Source organism: Protopterus annectens, chromosome 10.part0 (genome assembly GCF_019279795.1).
Source record: "Protopterus annectens isolate FY-2018-M chromosome 10.part0, PAN1.0, whole genome shotgun sequence".
Classification (NCBI taxonomy): domain Eukaryota; kingdom Metazoa; phylum Chordata; order Ceratodontiformes; family Protopteridae; genus Protopterus; species Protopterus annectens.
This window is the reverse complement of record NC_056744.1, coordinates 1634452756-1634469487: the sequence shown is the minus strand read 5'-3', so window position 1 is coordinate 1634469487 and position 16732 is coordinate 1634452756.

Sequence of the window (16732 nt, the reverse complement as noted above, 5' to 3'; positions counted from 1 at the left end):
GTGGAGTTCAAATATTCAAGAAAATCAAGGATGGTGTTCACAGGTCCTTCCCAAATGATAAATAAATCATCCAGGAAACGTCGATAAAACTTTATATTTTTCCAAAATTCAGAGGGGAACACATACTGTAGTTCCAATTGTAGGAGAACTAGGTTAGCATAAATGGGGGCACATGCTGCCCCCATAGCTACCCCTCTAACCTGTTTAAAAGTTTCTCCCTCAAAATACACAGTTGTTTTCCAAAACCATCCTCATAAGTTCTACCAACAAGTCAATGTCAAAGCTCAAGATAGACTTTTTTTCTTTCAGTAGTAACCAAAAATAATCTAAACCCTCATCCATTGGTATGCAAGTAAACAAATCAACCACATCAATGGTTAAAAAGTACACTTCACCTTCATATGATTGCAGAATTAAGCGACGTAAAAAATCCCATGAATCCTTTAACAAGTGCTCATGTTCATTAGGGATGTGCTTAAGTGTATGGTCTAAAAAAGTTGCAATGGCATATGTCTTAGACCCTTTTCCTGAAACAATTGGTCTGTATGGTGGGTCAGTAGTGCTTTTATGAATCTTTGGGATACCAAAGAAGGTGGCTAATCTTGTTTTTTTTTATGGTCAACATAGTACCAATTTTTTCATCTATCCTGTTATCAATAATAAATTCTTCAATTGCTAAATCTATTTTTCTGTATGAAATGTTTATTTCATTCATAGGTATTGGGATATACACATTGATATCACTCAACATACTTAAAATTTTACTAGAATAGTCAAAGGTATTAACTAAAACCATACCACCCCCCTTATCGGGTTTCATAATACGAATTTCCGTCAGCTGTTAAATCATCCAAGGTTTGTTTCTCCTTCGTAGTTAAGTTCGTTTTAAATGAATACTTCCTCTTGATGTTTTTATCAACGCTTAAAGCATATAAACCCGATGCACATATTTCCTCAAATACCTGCGAGGCCGGATGGAGAGGAGGGTTAAAAATACTAGCCTTTTTAAAACTAGTTATATCATATCCTTCTGCCTGGTCAAACATTAGTGCAAAATTCAATTTCCTGGTAAATAGTTTTAATTCAATAAGAGTGTCACATACATCAAATCTTACTGTTGGAACAAATTTAAAACCTTTTTCAAAAAGGTGAAAATGTTCTTCTTTGATTTCAATTCCACTTAAATTAAAAATTTTAAAAACCATTGTAAGAGTGTATCACCTTGTCAGGGTCTACAACTATTTTTCCCCTTGTTTTTTTATCAAAATCAACAACTACACTTTTCCTCTCTTTTTTGTTTTCACCTGATTCCTTACTTTTCCTTTCCCCCCAGAATAATCCTGTTCGTTCATCTCCCCCCCCCTCCACCAGGTCAGTGGACCCAACCATGTCCTTACCTACATCTAAAGTGGTGGGGTTGGGTGTGGGGACATTAAAACAGGGGTAGTCAGGTGGTGATTCAAAACATCAACAACAATCTGTCCATTCGTAACAACTTTTTCTACATTACTAGGTTGGGTCATATCCTCAGTTACTATAGGGTCAGATGGTTTATATAAAGTGTTTCTAAAAATTTTTCCTATCTAGACAAAGCATAACATAATGGGAGGACAAAGGCCCAAAAATAGGGACAGATTTTAAATATCACTGCTATAAATTTAGAAACTTGCTAGAATAACAGGATTTGTGTTAGCATGGATGTTTCCAAAGGATATGAAGTCTGAAACTCAAATGTATGTCATTATTTACTGACTGCAGTCCTCACTGATTTGCCAGAAAACCTCAGATTTTATGAGTAACAGACCTAAAATATGAGGCAAAAATCTGGACAGTTGAGAGGTATGAGCCAGAGTTTTTTTTTTCTTGCTCTTGAATATTCCAAGCATTTGTGAAAATTTGCATCTCAGTTTTGTAGCTATAGGTTGATGTCAGTCCAACAAAAGTACTGACATATGGCTATGTTGTTTTAATGGGATTTCCTTTGCCAAACTGCCTCCTTAATAAACAGTTTATGAGCAAAGGAAGGCTGCAACAAGACATTAAGTGAATTACACAGTGTTACCAACCATTAGCTGGAGGAAAAACTCAAGAGGTCCGACAAGGTTTCTCTTCCAGTGAAACCCCCTGTCCTGTCATGGTCAAAGGAGACAACAACACAACACAAAATTGCTACTTAAAGTAATATGTTTTGACAATACCAAGGTTGGTAAGAAGAATTTTGGTACTGTAGATAACGGCTTTATATATCTTTTTGGAATCATTTGTAGTGTGGTACATTCCTCAAATTTTAAAATTAAGCAGGAAGAATTTGTTACTTGTGTCTTTTTCAGCCTTCTTTGTTAACTCTTTTAGCCTGGATTTCACCACTTGTCTCTTTTTTTCCTAAATATTGTTTGACTCTGTGTTCAAGAAAAACATGTGAGTTTTAGAAAAGTATTTATCATCTGTGGTTAAAAACTGGACTATGACCTCTCATGTCCACATGAAACAATTTACGTGTGTGTTATCTGAAGAAAAATAAATGGATAGCTAACAAACATATCTTTGCAAATAAAGTTTACCTGGTGTTAAAGCAGTATTTGAAGAGGTGGGAAGGACTGAAGAAAATATTAGCCACAGTGACTTGTCACGGGAGGCTTACACAACAAACTATGTTTGTCGCAATATAAGCATGAAACCAGTACTGGCCTTAATAAGGAAAGAGACATGCCTGTCGAAAGTTTTGGCCAGGACTAATGACATAAAAGGTTAGCAAACCCCCAAATATTATGAGCTATTACACTGACCCTTCCTGATGAAGATATATGGGCTACTGCCCTGTTATGTCATTTCTTAGAAAGAACATACAATAACATTAATAAACATGCTGCTGGTATTAGAATAGCATAAATGCATGTTGTTTGCACAGAGTATAAACACAAACACGCACACACACTTTTATTTTCCATTGCAGTGCAGTTGATGGTGAGCAGTGTTAGGATGATTTGGGTTTTCTACCCCATTTGTGAGTGCATGTGTATATTTATGTTCTCCTGTAAATAGAATATAGATAAGAAAGGTAAGTTAATGAAAATGACAAATAATTTCCATGCCAAAATGGTTTATATCAATTTAACTCATTCCAGCAGAGTGTGCCTCCAGGCATTTCAGCAGTTAATTCCTACTGATGCCTCTAGGCATCAAATATTGCTTGCTCATATTTGCATTAATAATTCCAAAACCATGCTACATACAAGGTATCAGAAGATTTCACCTTAAAGCATGCATGATGGCAAACACAATTGTATTGATATCTGAACTGTAATACAGCTAAAGAGATACTAAATGTAATTGTATACTGCTTATTTGTATTACAATAATTTTAATATTTCTCTAACTATCTCAACATTCAGGTAACACAGACCTGCATAGCCTCATATGAAAGCTCACAGCTGCGTGAAGACAATTCTGCTGGCAGTATGTGTCTTGCTTGAATGGTTACTGAGCTATGATGAGCTGTTTATACAACATTACAAAATTAATATTTACTGCCTTTATTTTGTCTTATAAAATCCAGTTTAAAGATTTGGACTGAATTAATGCCACTAATGTAAAGATTAACTTTTCCTGAATAGTTTGTCATTTACAGTTTTCTAGTAACACTTATGGTTCTGTAGATATGAATATTTGCTTGAACTGTAAGCTGATTAACTTCAGTTTTTTTAAAGGCTCAAGCCACACCAACTGGGAGTTAAAGGTGCACACTCAAAAGAGCTGTACTGGAGGGAATGAGTTAAAACATATATCACTGCTGTCCGTATTTGTACTTAGTTTGCCAGAAGCTGTACAAGTTTTATCTTCATTTGGTTGGTGAGGGAAAGCTGGCAGACAAGGCTTAATGCTACCGAGTTCTATCCAAGGACTCTGTAAAAGAGCATTTCTGTTTTAGAAAATAAAAAGCAAAAAGCATAAGTTAAACAAAATACTCAAGTAAATGATTTTCAGCCAATGAGGGAATGATACAGTCCTCATTCACAAAACACAAAAACCTGCATATGTAGTGGTTCAGTCAATGAGGGAATGATAGGGCCTTCATTCACAAAACATAAAAACCCGCATACGTAGTTGTTCGGGTAATGAGGGAATGATAGGGTTCTCATTCATAATACACAAAAACCTGCATACGTAGTGGTTTGGGTAATGAGGGAATGATAGGGCTTTCATTCACAAAACACAAACACCTGCATATATAGTGGTTCAGGCAATGAGGGGATGATAGGTCCTCATTCACAAAACACAAAAACCTGCATACGTAGTGGTCCTTAGAATGAGTTGTGTGGCTGACAGTAGAATGTGCCAAGGACTTCAGCACCTGGTATGCCACAAACTGCCTTCCCCAGGAAGTAGTACCAAGTAACAACTTTGAGAACCTGCAGGGACATTAAGCAATTTGCAATGTAACAGTCACAAACAAAGGTATTTAGGTTTGTGTGTAAAGCACAGCTGTATGTCTGTGAATGGCAGGAGAGTGCAAATGTTACCATGTAGAGAGTCCACAACTATGCTGACCATGTACCTATGATGTATAGCTGCACTGTTACTACTGCCCAGTCTCTACAGATATACATAGCTGCACTGTTATCACTGCTGGAGAGGACTGCAGACAGCTTGGGGCACAGCACTACAGGCCATATGCCCAGACTAACAGTAGCACAGAAACCACTTGGGGTGGGGACTTGATCTTTCTAAGGTTTGCAGCACTGCAAACTCTGAATCTGTACTTATAATGGCTCATGAGATACATGCGGAGGGATGCGTATTGATTATCACACTTTAACTGAGACCATCATGTTATTCTTTTTGTCATGCGCAGAAGAACAGGAACAAGTCTGGAGTGGTTTGTACATTCATGAGGAAAACGTGGTATGTAGGGCCTTGGCATTAGGCGAGTTAAAGAATGTCCAGATTTTTGCTTCATATTTTTAGTCCATTTTTCATAAAATTGTAGTTTTCTAGCAAACTAGTAGGAAATCATTAAAGAATGAAGTTAGAAAATAATGACAGACATTTCAGTTTACCTTTCAGAAAATTTGTGCTAATGTAAAACCTGCTATTCTATCAACATTCTAAGTTTGTAAGAACAATATTTAAAAATTGTATCTATTTTTGGGCCTTTGTCCCACTTTTATTTATGGCTTTGTCCAGTTTTCCTGCTCTAAGAGGTTGAGAGGTATGAGTTAGACTGCACTGTACCTCGCATGCATAATCCCTAAAAAATGGAAGATCGTTCAGTGGACATAGCTAGAAAATGGAGTGTAGGACTGTGGCTGCTTATCAAGTAGAAGGTGCTAGCGTTCATTTCTAACAAGCTGTCACTTTTTCAGGGAAGGAAGTTCTTCATCAGCTATGCTGTAGCATATCTGGTAGAACTGTGAATGTTGAAAAGCTTTGTATGTGATTGGGAAGTGTCATCAGTTTCTATGAATGATACAACACAGGCTATGCATCCCTTGTAATGTTTGTAGATGTAGTACTGGAATCATTTGTAATCTGGTACACTCCTCAAAATTTAAAATGATAGAGGTAGAATTTGCTACTTTTCTTTTGCAGCCGCATTTAACAAATCTCTTGTCCTGGATTTCACCAGTTGTCTCTTTTCTCCTAAATATTACTTGACTACGTGTTCAAAGAAAATATGGCAGTTTAGAAAAAATAAACACTTCATCTATTATCTCTGGTTGAAAACTAGATTGTAGCCTATCACATCCACAAGAAACAATTTATTGATTGGATCTTGGGGGGGGGGGATACTAAGGGTATGAATATATGATGTAATGTTCTGTACAAGTTCTGCAGGAAAGACATGCCTTTCATCACTGGGCTGTGCAAGCTCTATCTGATATTGCTCTATTTTAAATCACTTTGCAGGTAGTGAACCTGAATTACAGTGCGCTGTTCTGCTCCCTGCCTCTGTGTTACAATGCACGTATAGGGCGGTCATGTATGCTGAGAGACATGACAGGCACAAACACTGTGTGTTGTGGACTGGCATACTGCCAGTGTGTAGCCATTTGGATGCAGAGAGCACCTGTATTGCCTGAAGGGCATGCCAGAGTGTATAGTATCTGTACTGCAAAGGAGTGGGCACCCCATTTCATTATGCTATATATCTATTGTGTGTGGTACACATTCCTACACACTGCTGTGCATTTACTTTTTACTCAGTAACTGGCATCACAGGTCATCCCACTCCCCTCCATTATGAGCCTATATTAGCTTCTCCAGCCCACTGATGCTAGAGGATTGCATGAGATCATTGCAATAGTAGCATAACAGCAGAAGTACCTTTATATGGGCACAACGTTGAATGATCTTTGTGTGTATATATATATATATATATACGTGTACCTATGTACCAATAACTGTTTCCATATATGTATTTATTTATAGATATGTCTATTATATATTTAAATCTATGAGAGAAATATAAAGATAGATACAGAGAGAGATTTTTTTTTTTTTGTTATTCGGTGAGTGCATGTGTGTGTGTGTGTGTGTGTGTGTGTGTGTGTGAGTGATACATGCTGCAGTGTGACAGCTGTGGCAGTTTTATATGAGACATAAGACTCAGCATTGTACAACTGTTGTGCATGCCTGAGTTGAAGGGGTAGCTTTGAGATTACAGGGTCTGCTTCCATGTCATCACAATGTACCTTCTGCTACTACCTTCCGTAACTGTGCTTTACTGACATTTATGTATACAGCATTGATATTCATACATGTGTCTCATCTGCATATTCAAAAGAGTACCAAATGCTTGCATGGTACACACTCACATACTTCTGTATCTCCAGAGTGCATTTGCCAGTGAAGGGGGTGTTACCTTTGTTTGTATTTCTGGTGCATATGTACCTCTGCATCTCATCCTTACACCCCCAAACCAATCATATCTGCTGTGTACAATATGGGGGTGGGGGTGCAGTATAACTGTTTCAGAAAAAAAACATTAAACTGACATCCATTCTAGTAGTCCTAGTGTTGGCCTGTTGGATGTTTGCATGAAATGGAAAAGGAATGTTACTAAAACATTTTAAAAATCAGAATATTTCAATGAATAATAATAATCACATTTTAAAATAAAATGTGATACATATGTGATTAAACTGCAAATCAATATAACAAAGAAATGAAAAACAAAATTCCAAGCATACACTATCTCTTTTTCCTTTATGAAGATTAATATACCTTCCAACTTTCCCGTCTTATTTTTCTAAGTATAGCTAATGTTTTTGTACTCCTTAATAGTTTCAGAAAGTCTAACAGAATATATACTTTATTATTGAAGACTCAACAGGAAAATAAAACTTTGGCCCTTGCCTGAAAATTGAACCCAGGGCCCCTTATATTCCATACAGTTATCACTGCCACTTTTATAAGCTGGGCCATGCAACCCAAATGTATTCCATGGGCTGTTTTGCCTTAGAGGTTGTTTTAAGGGGTATATAAAATTATGCATGGATATCTATGTCTGGAAAGTGACTTTTGGGTCACTGCTGACTTTTACTTAGTGAGGGCTGAATGGGACTTGTATATCAAAGGTTTCATGCACTCTGACCCCTAAGGTTGGTGTGGGTGATGGTTGCACAGCTTCCGAGCAAGTACTGGCATGGGGATTGATGGTGATTTGCAGCAATGGTGGGATCTGATGGTGATCTGCTGTAATGGTGGGATCTGATGGAGATCTGATGTGATGGCGGGATCAGATAGTGATCTGCTGGATGATATGTTAACTCTAGTCATTGATCTGTCAGTACTTGTCGATAAATGTGTGTGTCTGTAGCTTTAAGAAGCTATTTAAGGGCTTGTTCAAGTGTATAAATTCTGAGCACGTGCAAGTCTGACTGCCATTTTGTAGTTAGCTGTTCAGATGTAAGCGTGTATGTATGCAAGGTCTGTCTGTTAGCCAGTTTGTTTATATTTTATGATGCTGCTATCTATCCTGATGTGTTTTGATGTATTAAAGTATCTAAACGAAATACTCTGCCTGCTTGTCATCTATGTTAGAGATGGACAAGTGACATGGTGTCAGAAACAGCATGTCTAAAGTACATGATGTTAGAGGCAGCTTGGCTAAATAGACTTAAGGCACTTGCTCAGAACTGGTGGGATATAGAGAAGTGAATCATTCCTATAATATGCATACTTCCCAAAACAGGTCAGGAACGAATTTCAGATATTAAAACTTGCTCAGCACTATATTTTATTCACAAAATGCGAAACGAGGCATACCGAATGTTCTAAATGATATTCGCATAAACCGATATGTATAATATTGATAAAAATATTTAAATTACTACAGAAAATGTTTGAAATAAAGTCCTAATTGCATAACACGAATAAAATAATGGGAAACAACCACATTTTTCAATATGTGCTTAATGAATCTGTGTTTTTCATATTAATCAAACATATCCAAGTTATCAGAAGTGTATAAAGTGTCCACGTTTGTGCAGTATTACAGTAATTTCACAGAATACAGCCATTACAGAGCATATTTCCCAAAGTAAAGTATTTCAAAGAGTTTGTTGTGCATTTGAATGTTATTACAAGCTCACAGAACATTTTGTTCATACATAATTACAACGGCCATATTTTCAGTGTGTTTGTGTATACTTTATGGGCATGGCAGACAGATTTCGAAAACCCACTGCACGTGTGTTTGACAGTATTATTGCTGAGAACTGGAGAGTGTTTGAGTAGGAGTATGACATTTTCATACAGGCTGCATTTTCTGATAAAGATGACCATACAAAGCATTTATTCTACTTAATTTAGTTGGGTCAGAAGCCATTGAAAGGGTACCTTCATTTGTTTATGCACCTGCTATCTATATAGGAGAGGGGGAAACCATCATACTGTTGTACTGGATGAGTCCAGGGAGGACATAAATTTAGAGAAATGTGTAACCCCCAGACAAATGTTACAATGGAAAGGCACTTGTTTTATACAAGAGAGATCAAAAGCCTGGTGAAACTTTTGTAGCGTATATAACTGACCTGAGAAATAAGGCTAAAATGTGCTAATTTGTTGATATAAGGGATAAGTTGATAAAGGACAAACTTGTGTGTGGTATAAAAGATGATACTGTGAGAAAGATTTTGCTTTGTGACGGTGATTTAACTTTGAATAAGGCCATTGAGATTTGTCAGATGTACAAGCTTACAGAAAAGCACATAAATATGCTTACAAATGAGAACAGCTCTAGAAGGCATAGTGATAAAGCTCATGTTGATAGTATACATCACGTGGGTAAAAGAAACAGGCCCACGCACATGGCAGCAACTGTAGCCCCTGCAGCACCTACTGGTAAACCCCAGAACTTTCCAGCAAATTCCAGAGTTTGCACAGTCTCAATGAAGCATGAGTGAGTCAGCAAACTCAAAGCATGGGCCCCAACCTAGTTTCTTTGCCAGCTGTCATAATAGTGGTGGAACTCGTAATCTAAAAGGGAGAAATGTTTAGCTTTTGGTCAGCAATGCCACAAGTGCAATAAATGGAATCATTTCAAAAGATTTTGTAAATCAAAAGGCCCACATTCTTTAGTTAAAAGGGAACATTTTAAGAAAAGAGTTGATCAATTAGAAAGCTGCAGCCCTACTCTTTATGTTGATGGCATGTCAGTGCTTCATGAAATAGTTAATGCAGTAGATTTAAGAGCAAAGAATGAAGTATTTTTTACTGTCTGGATGAATGGCAAACCTGTAGAGCTCAAAGTTGATACAGGTTCTAAGTGAAATGTTATGTGAGCAGCAACATTTGCTAGAGTCTGCCATGGTGAAAGGCTTGATTGGGCAAGATATGCACAAGCTTGTTGTTTATGGAGGTGAAGAAATTCAAACAGAAGGCTCAGTAGTGCTTTCATGTTACTCTGCTGGAAGAAGCTATGACTTACTATTTTATGTGGCCAAGAGGCATGTACAGTCATTATTAGGGTTCAGAGACAGTTTGAAAATGGGACTGCTTTAATTTAATAAGGAAGTCCACCATATTAGCTTGAAAGACCACTACTCTAATTTCACCCAGTACATTTTTTCTACCCATGCTGATCTTTTCACAAACAAACTAGGGAAACGTCCAGTTGTGTTCTCCATGAAGTTAGATCCAGATGTCAGTCCAGTTATCAGACCAGCACAAAAAGTTACAATAGCCATGCAGGACAGAGTCAATGCCAAGCTAGATAAAATGGTGCAACAATGTGTGATTTGTCCAGTCTCAACTCCAACTGAGTGGGTATCTTCCATGGTAGTAGCTCATAAGAAAAGCTCAGATGACATCAAAATATGTAACACCATGAGAATGAGAATCTTCATTTTGAAGTCATGGAAGTAAGAAATTTTTCTTCCACATCTCTTGATGAGCTGAGAGATCATGCAGTCACAGATCCAATTTTACAAAGGCTCAACCACTTTATCAGTCAAGTATGGCTGTCAAAGCAATCTAGTTTACCTCAAGAAGTGCAACCTTATTTTCCATACAGAGATGAGATTTTGTCTGACAATGGTATCATTATGAAAGGTCCGATAGTAATTGTTCCAAAGTTTTTGCAATAAGAGTACATTACTATTTTGCATCTTGGTCACCCAGGGACTGACTCTACTAAAAGAAGGGTGAGAGGACTAGTACTTTGGCCTTCTATATCACTAGACATTGAGAGAGCACTTTCATCTTGTTCCATGTGTAATAGTACTAAGCCACATCAACAGAAGGAACCACTTCAGCTAAACCAGATTCTGGAACTACCTTGGTCGACAGTAACCACCGACATTTTTGAGTGGAATTGTCAACATTATTTGGTGTTAGTAGTCTCTTACTCCAATTAGTCTGAGATTGAGTTACTTAGTAGTCTCTTACTCCAATTAGTCTGAGATTGAGTTACTTAGTAGTCTTTTACTCCAATTAGTCTGAGATTGAGTTACTTAGTAGTCTCTTACTCCAATTAGTCTGAGATTGAGTTACTTAGTAGTCTCTTACTCCAATTAGTCTGAGATTGAGTTACTTAGTAGTCTCTCACTCCAATTAGTCTGAGATTGAGTTACTTAGTAGTCTCTCACTCCAATTAGTCTGAGATTGAGTTACTTAGTAGTCTCTTACTCCAATTAGTCTGAGATTGAGTTACTTAGTAGTCTCTTACTCCAATTAGTCTGAGATTGAGTTACTTAGTAGTCTCTTACTCCAATTAGTCTGAGATTGAGTTACTTAGTAGTCTCTTACTCCAATTAGTCTGAGATTGAGTTACTTAGTAGTCTCTTATTCCAATTAGTCTGAGATTGAGTTACTTAGTAGTCTCTTACTCCAATTAGTCTGAGATTGAGTTACTTAGTAGTCTCTTACTCCAATTAGTCTGAGATTGAGTTACTTAGTAGTCTCTTACTCCAATTAGTCTGAGATTGAGTTACTTAGTAGTCTCTTACTCCAATTAGTCTGAGATTGAGTTACTTAGTAGTCTCTTACTCCAATTAGTCTGAGATTGAGTTACTTAGTAGTCTCTTATTCCAATTAGTCTGAGATTGAGTTACTTAGTAGTCTCTTACTCCAATTAGTCTGAGATTGAGTTACTTAGTAGTCTCTTACTCCAATTAGTCTGAGATTGAGTTACTTAGTAGTCTCTTATTCCAATTAGTCTGAGATTGAGTTACTTAGTAGTCTCTTACTCCAATTAGTCTGAGATTGAGTTACTTAGTAGTCTCTTACTCCAATTAGTCTGAGATTGAGTTACTTAGTAGTCTCTTATTCCAATTAGTCTGAGATTGAGTTACTTAGTAGTCTCTTACTCCAATTAGTCTGAGATTGAGTTACTTAGTAGTCTCTTACTCCAATTAGTCTGAGATTGAGTTACTTAGTAGTCTCTTACTCCAATTAGTCTGAGATTGAGTTACTTAGTAGTCTCTTACTCCAATTAGTCTGAGATTGAGTTACTTAGTAGTCTCTTACTCCAATTAGTCTGAGATTGAGTTACTTAGTAGTCTCTTACTCCAATTAGTCTGAGATTGAGTTACTTAGTAGTCTCTTACTCCAATTAATCTGAGATTGAGTTACTTAGTAGTCTCTTACTCCAATTAGTCTGAGATTGAGTTACTTAGTAGTCTCTTACTCCAATTAGTCTGAGATTGAGTTACTTAGTAGTCTCTTACTCCAATTAGTCTGAGATTGAGTTACTTCCTAACCTAGCATCCAGTACTGTCATTACTAAGATCAAGTGTCATTTTGCAGTGCATGGTAGTCTGCACAAAGTTATTTCTGACAACTGCAAGCAGGTTACAAGCCAACAGTTCAAAAAATTTGCTGAAGAATGGGACTTTACTCATGTTACAAGTAGCCCTGAGTACCTGCAATCAAATGGTTTGGCAGAATGTGCAGTTCAAAGTGCAAAACAATTACTTGAGTAGTCAAAATGAGATAATAGTGATGTTTTCCTGAATCTCTTGAATCTCAGAAATGTTCCTTGTGATAAACATCGTGGTTCACCTGCTCAGAGACTACTGTCGGGACAAACCAGAACCACATTACCAATCAGTAGTCAATTGTTGATTCCATGTATCAAGAACAACAGGTCAGTGAAAAACAATCTGTTGAAGAAGCATTTAACCCAGAGGTCCTACTACAACAAGATCAGCAAATCGCTCATTCCATTACAAGAAGGAGAAGTGGTAAGGATGCAAATGTCCAAATGTTATGACCACCTTCAATGTGTACCTCCCAAGATTGTGTATAACAGGGATTTCATCATAAAAAATATGTTAGATATATCAAAAAATGATAATAGGAAAATGGGTGGCATGACAAAATGTGTTTTTTGTCTATAGTGTAAATATATAATTAATTCCATGGAGGTAGATACACCTAATTATGATAAATATACAATACAGAAGAAATACATGTGTAGTAGTAAAGCCATGGTATATTTAGCTCTATGTTCCCCAGTTTCTACATTGGGAAGACTATGAATGCCTTCAGGAGCAGAGTCTACTAACACAGATATGACATCTGGAAAAAATATATAAAAATGCTCTAGCTGCACATATCGCATCTAATGATCACCATAGTTTTAAATTTATTATTATTGACCAGGTCACACAAGGGGAGAGATGGGGTCCCCTTAATGATTATTTGGAATTAAAAGAGCTCAGATGGCAGCTAAGGGCTAATGTTTCTGAGTACCCTGGCTTAAATAGTGCCATCTCTATAAGTTCAATTTTAAGATTGAAAGCTGATTTTTTTATGTAAATATGGTATACATTAAAAAACAACACTAGCCATAAAAGAATCACGGGCAATTTGTTTTTTATGTATGGTTTTAATAAATATAGTGAGGAAGGAATGTGGATTTATGTATCTTTAATGATTGTATATCTATGTTTTTATCTGTAGTGCATATGTTATATGTGTATTTCCTTTTTAGAGGATATGATGTGATTAATTAGTTGATTAATGAGTGTATACGAGGATGGGTTGGTAGCATTGTAAGTATTTTGATGACGTTTCTACAAAGAGACAAAAGCGCTAAATAAAATTATCGAGTGGATTTCTGGCTTGGTTCCTTCATTTTTCTAGAAATCGGTCTGTGTGGTGCTCATGCTTCACATAAGAGTTGTTTAAATTCTTACAAACTGACCATCCTGCTACGGTCCACAAGTGCCTTCTGGACCACCACTGAGACCAACAGTTGTTTCAGGAAAGTCTAGAACTCAGATGTATCATAGTTAAAGCAGTTTTTGATGACAAATGTCATGTTTTTAAATACTCCTAGCATTTCTTAAAAGCCATGAACCAAATTAGATATAACAGGATTCATTTTTGTTACAATTGATATAATTGACCTCTCTCCTTATATTACATACTGTACTCGACTTGATTGGTATAATGACTCCCTGATGGAGAGCAATTGTTTCACCCACAGGGATATAAGAATGCTAACTGAATTTCTGGAGCTGGTATTTGAAAACAATTATTTCTTTTTTTGAGGGTCAGTACAGAGAATTGGCATTGCCTTCAGAACAACCTGCGTCCCAACTTATGCTTACATGATGATGTATGTATGAGAAACAAGGTACGTTTTTGTAAGTGAGTAGTTTCAACATGTGTGGATCTATCTTTTCATCTAGATGACATATTTTGGTATGGATAGGTGGACTAGAATGTTTGGTTAAGTTCATTAAATTTTTGAACTCTGCAACAAAATTTTTAAAATTTCACACTGCTGGCCTTCTGATTTTGTAAATTACCTCAATGTGACCTTCTACACTAATCTTGCAGAAAATTGTTTTGAGTCATCAATATATCAGAAGCCAAGACTATTTACTTCTAACTTAAATTAGCTAAGTTGCCATCCACAGAATCAAAAGACTAGTATACTGAAGGGACAAATGGTCAGAGTGTCATGAATGACCTCAAGTGAATTATGTTTCCAGAAGTCTTCTTTCGGCTTTTCCCAGTTAGGGGTCGCCACAGCGGAACTCTGGTCCGCTAATGATTGGTAGTTGATTTTTACGTGCCGAGTTACCAGCCCTGACACACAACCTTCAACGAAGGTACGCCCATTCACTCATGTCTCCACGCAGAAGACGCTCTAGCTGAGAATCGAACAGGACAGCGTCTCACTGTGAGGCAACAACGCTACCGCAACAGCACCACCACTGCGGATTGATTAATTGTTTCCAGAAGAATTATGTTTCCAGAAGTAGTTATAGAATTTAAAGATGTTTTTAGAATGATGGTATCCACTTGATTTGTAAAGAAGTACTGAATTGCAAATGTTGAATGAGAGAAATAGATTTAAAACAATTATTACTGGAGGGATGGAGAGTAGTGACAGAAATACAAAAGTTAAGGATGATTAAAAATTGCTTAGGGACTTTTGTGTTACCTTAGTCCCACCTGACTTCCCCACTTATAAGCATTTTTTCTAAGAATTGGGAGACTGTACCAAGTGTGGACCCTAGTTTACAAAGCAAAATTGGACCCCAAATTACATGTTTTTAAAAACAGAAAAATATCAACAATTTGTTGGAGTGCACTCCCACAGTGAAAGTAAAAACAACTAATAGAAATGCTTACGTTTGGAGCCTATGCACAATGACCACTTATACTTGAGTGGAATGAAGTTCATGTGCCAACTGACTTAGTAATACATTGTAAAGGGAATTTTTCCTGCAGAGCTTTGGCAGTTATGTGGCAAAGTGTGATTCTTGCTGTGAATTCTGTGCTGGAAAAACTGAACATGCTTTGAAGAAATGTGTTTTTCAGCATGTGTATAGCACTGAGACACATGACACTACAAATGCTTTATAAAAGCAATCTATTACCTGACAGGATTTTATTCAGTTTCAATTTTTCTTATCTTGGAAAAGGTACTAAAATCACTAAGGTATGCTGACTGGAAAACTCACTTACAGGCACATGAAATTTTCTGGCAGATTAAATTCCATGCAACAGTGTTTTCAAGTTTGAATGACTCTGTTTCCATCAGCAGTCTATTAAACCCTTTACAGTGCTGTCACTTCCATATGCAGTAGCCCTATGGTCCTGGCATAGTGATGTCATACCTCAGAGGGTGTGGTTCACACCATCTTACCCCTGCATTGGACTTGCATAGTTTCATAGTATAGAACTAGGCTATCTGCCCTGGAGCATTTGTAAGCCTAGCCATAGTGATGTGGCTTTTGCCACCCCATGAAATGGTACAAAAATGTACAGAATAAATCTAGAATACTGTGCCTCTGTCTAGTAGTGACACAGTGAAGGTCCCCTTATATAATAGAATTAGTTTACTGTGCCCCTGTCTAGCAGTGACACAGATGTGACCCCTGGGGTAAACTTATGATCTCCCATCCACTCATCAAGATTTCTCTTGAAGAGAGTCAGTGAGGGGCTCTGCCTAATACGAACTGGGATCCTGTTCCAAAGCATGGGAAGCCTCTGGGTTATGAATCTATCCCTCCAGCATGTCCTATTCATACTTGTGCCGAGGTTTAAGTCTTTAGCTCTCGTGGTCCTGATGGATTTGGATTTTTTGAGGTGGTGCATGTCCATCAGATCCTGATTGGACATGGCCTTGTACGTCAGGCAGAGATCACCTCTGAGCAGGCGGTATGCTACTGAATAGAGCTGAAGTTTCTTTAGTCTGGCAGAATAAGACATATGTTGGAGACCCTTGATCCTTTTGGTGAGGTACTTTTGTGGTCTCTCCAGCTGTTGCAAGTGCCGGGTGAGGTACATACCAAATGGGGCATTGTACTCAATCATGGGTCTGATGAGGGAGGAATATAGGGGTACAATGACATCCTTGGATCTGGATGTGAAACCCTTCATGATGATGTGTGCAAGGTAGAATGTTTTTCTAACCACTTTGGCAACGTGGGTGTCAAATGAGAGGTCGCTGTCTACTTGGGTCCCTAGGTCTCTGATTACTTTTTCCATACTCAGTGGGTTGCTGTCTATGTGATAATTTGTGGGTACTTTGTTTTTTTCCAAAAGGGATGACTATACATTTTTTGGCATTTAGTTTAAGGCTGTGACTACGGCACCAGTTGTCCGTTTCAGTGAGGCCTTTTTGTAGGATGTGTGTGTATCTGCTGGTGTATCGACTATGGCGCCTAGTTTGCAGTCCTCTGCGAACTTTGTCAGCCACAGCCCTACCATGTTTGCTTTAACATCTGAGAAATAAATGCCGAACAAGAGGGGTCCCAGGACAGAT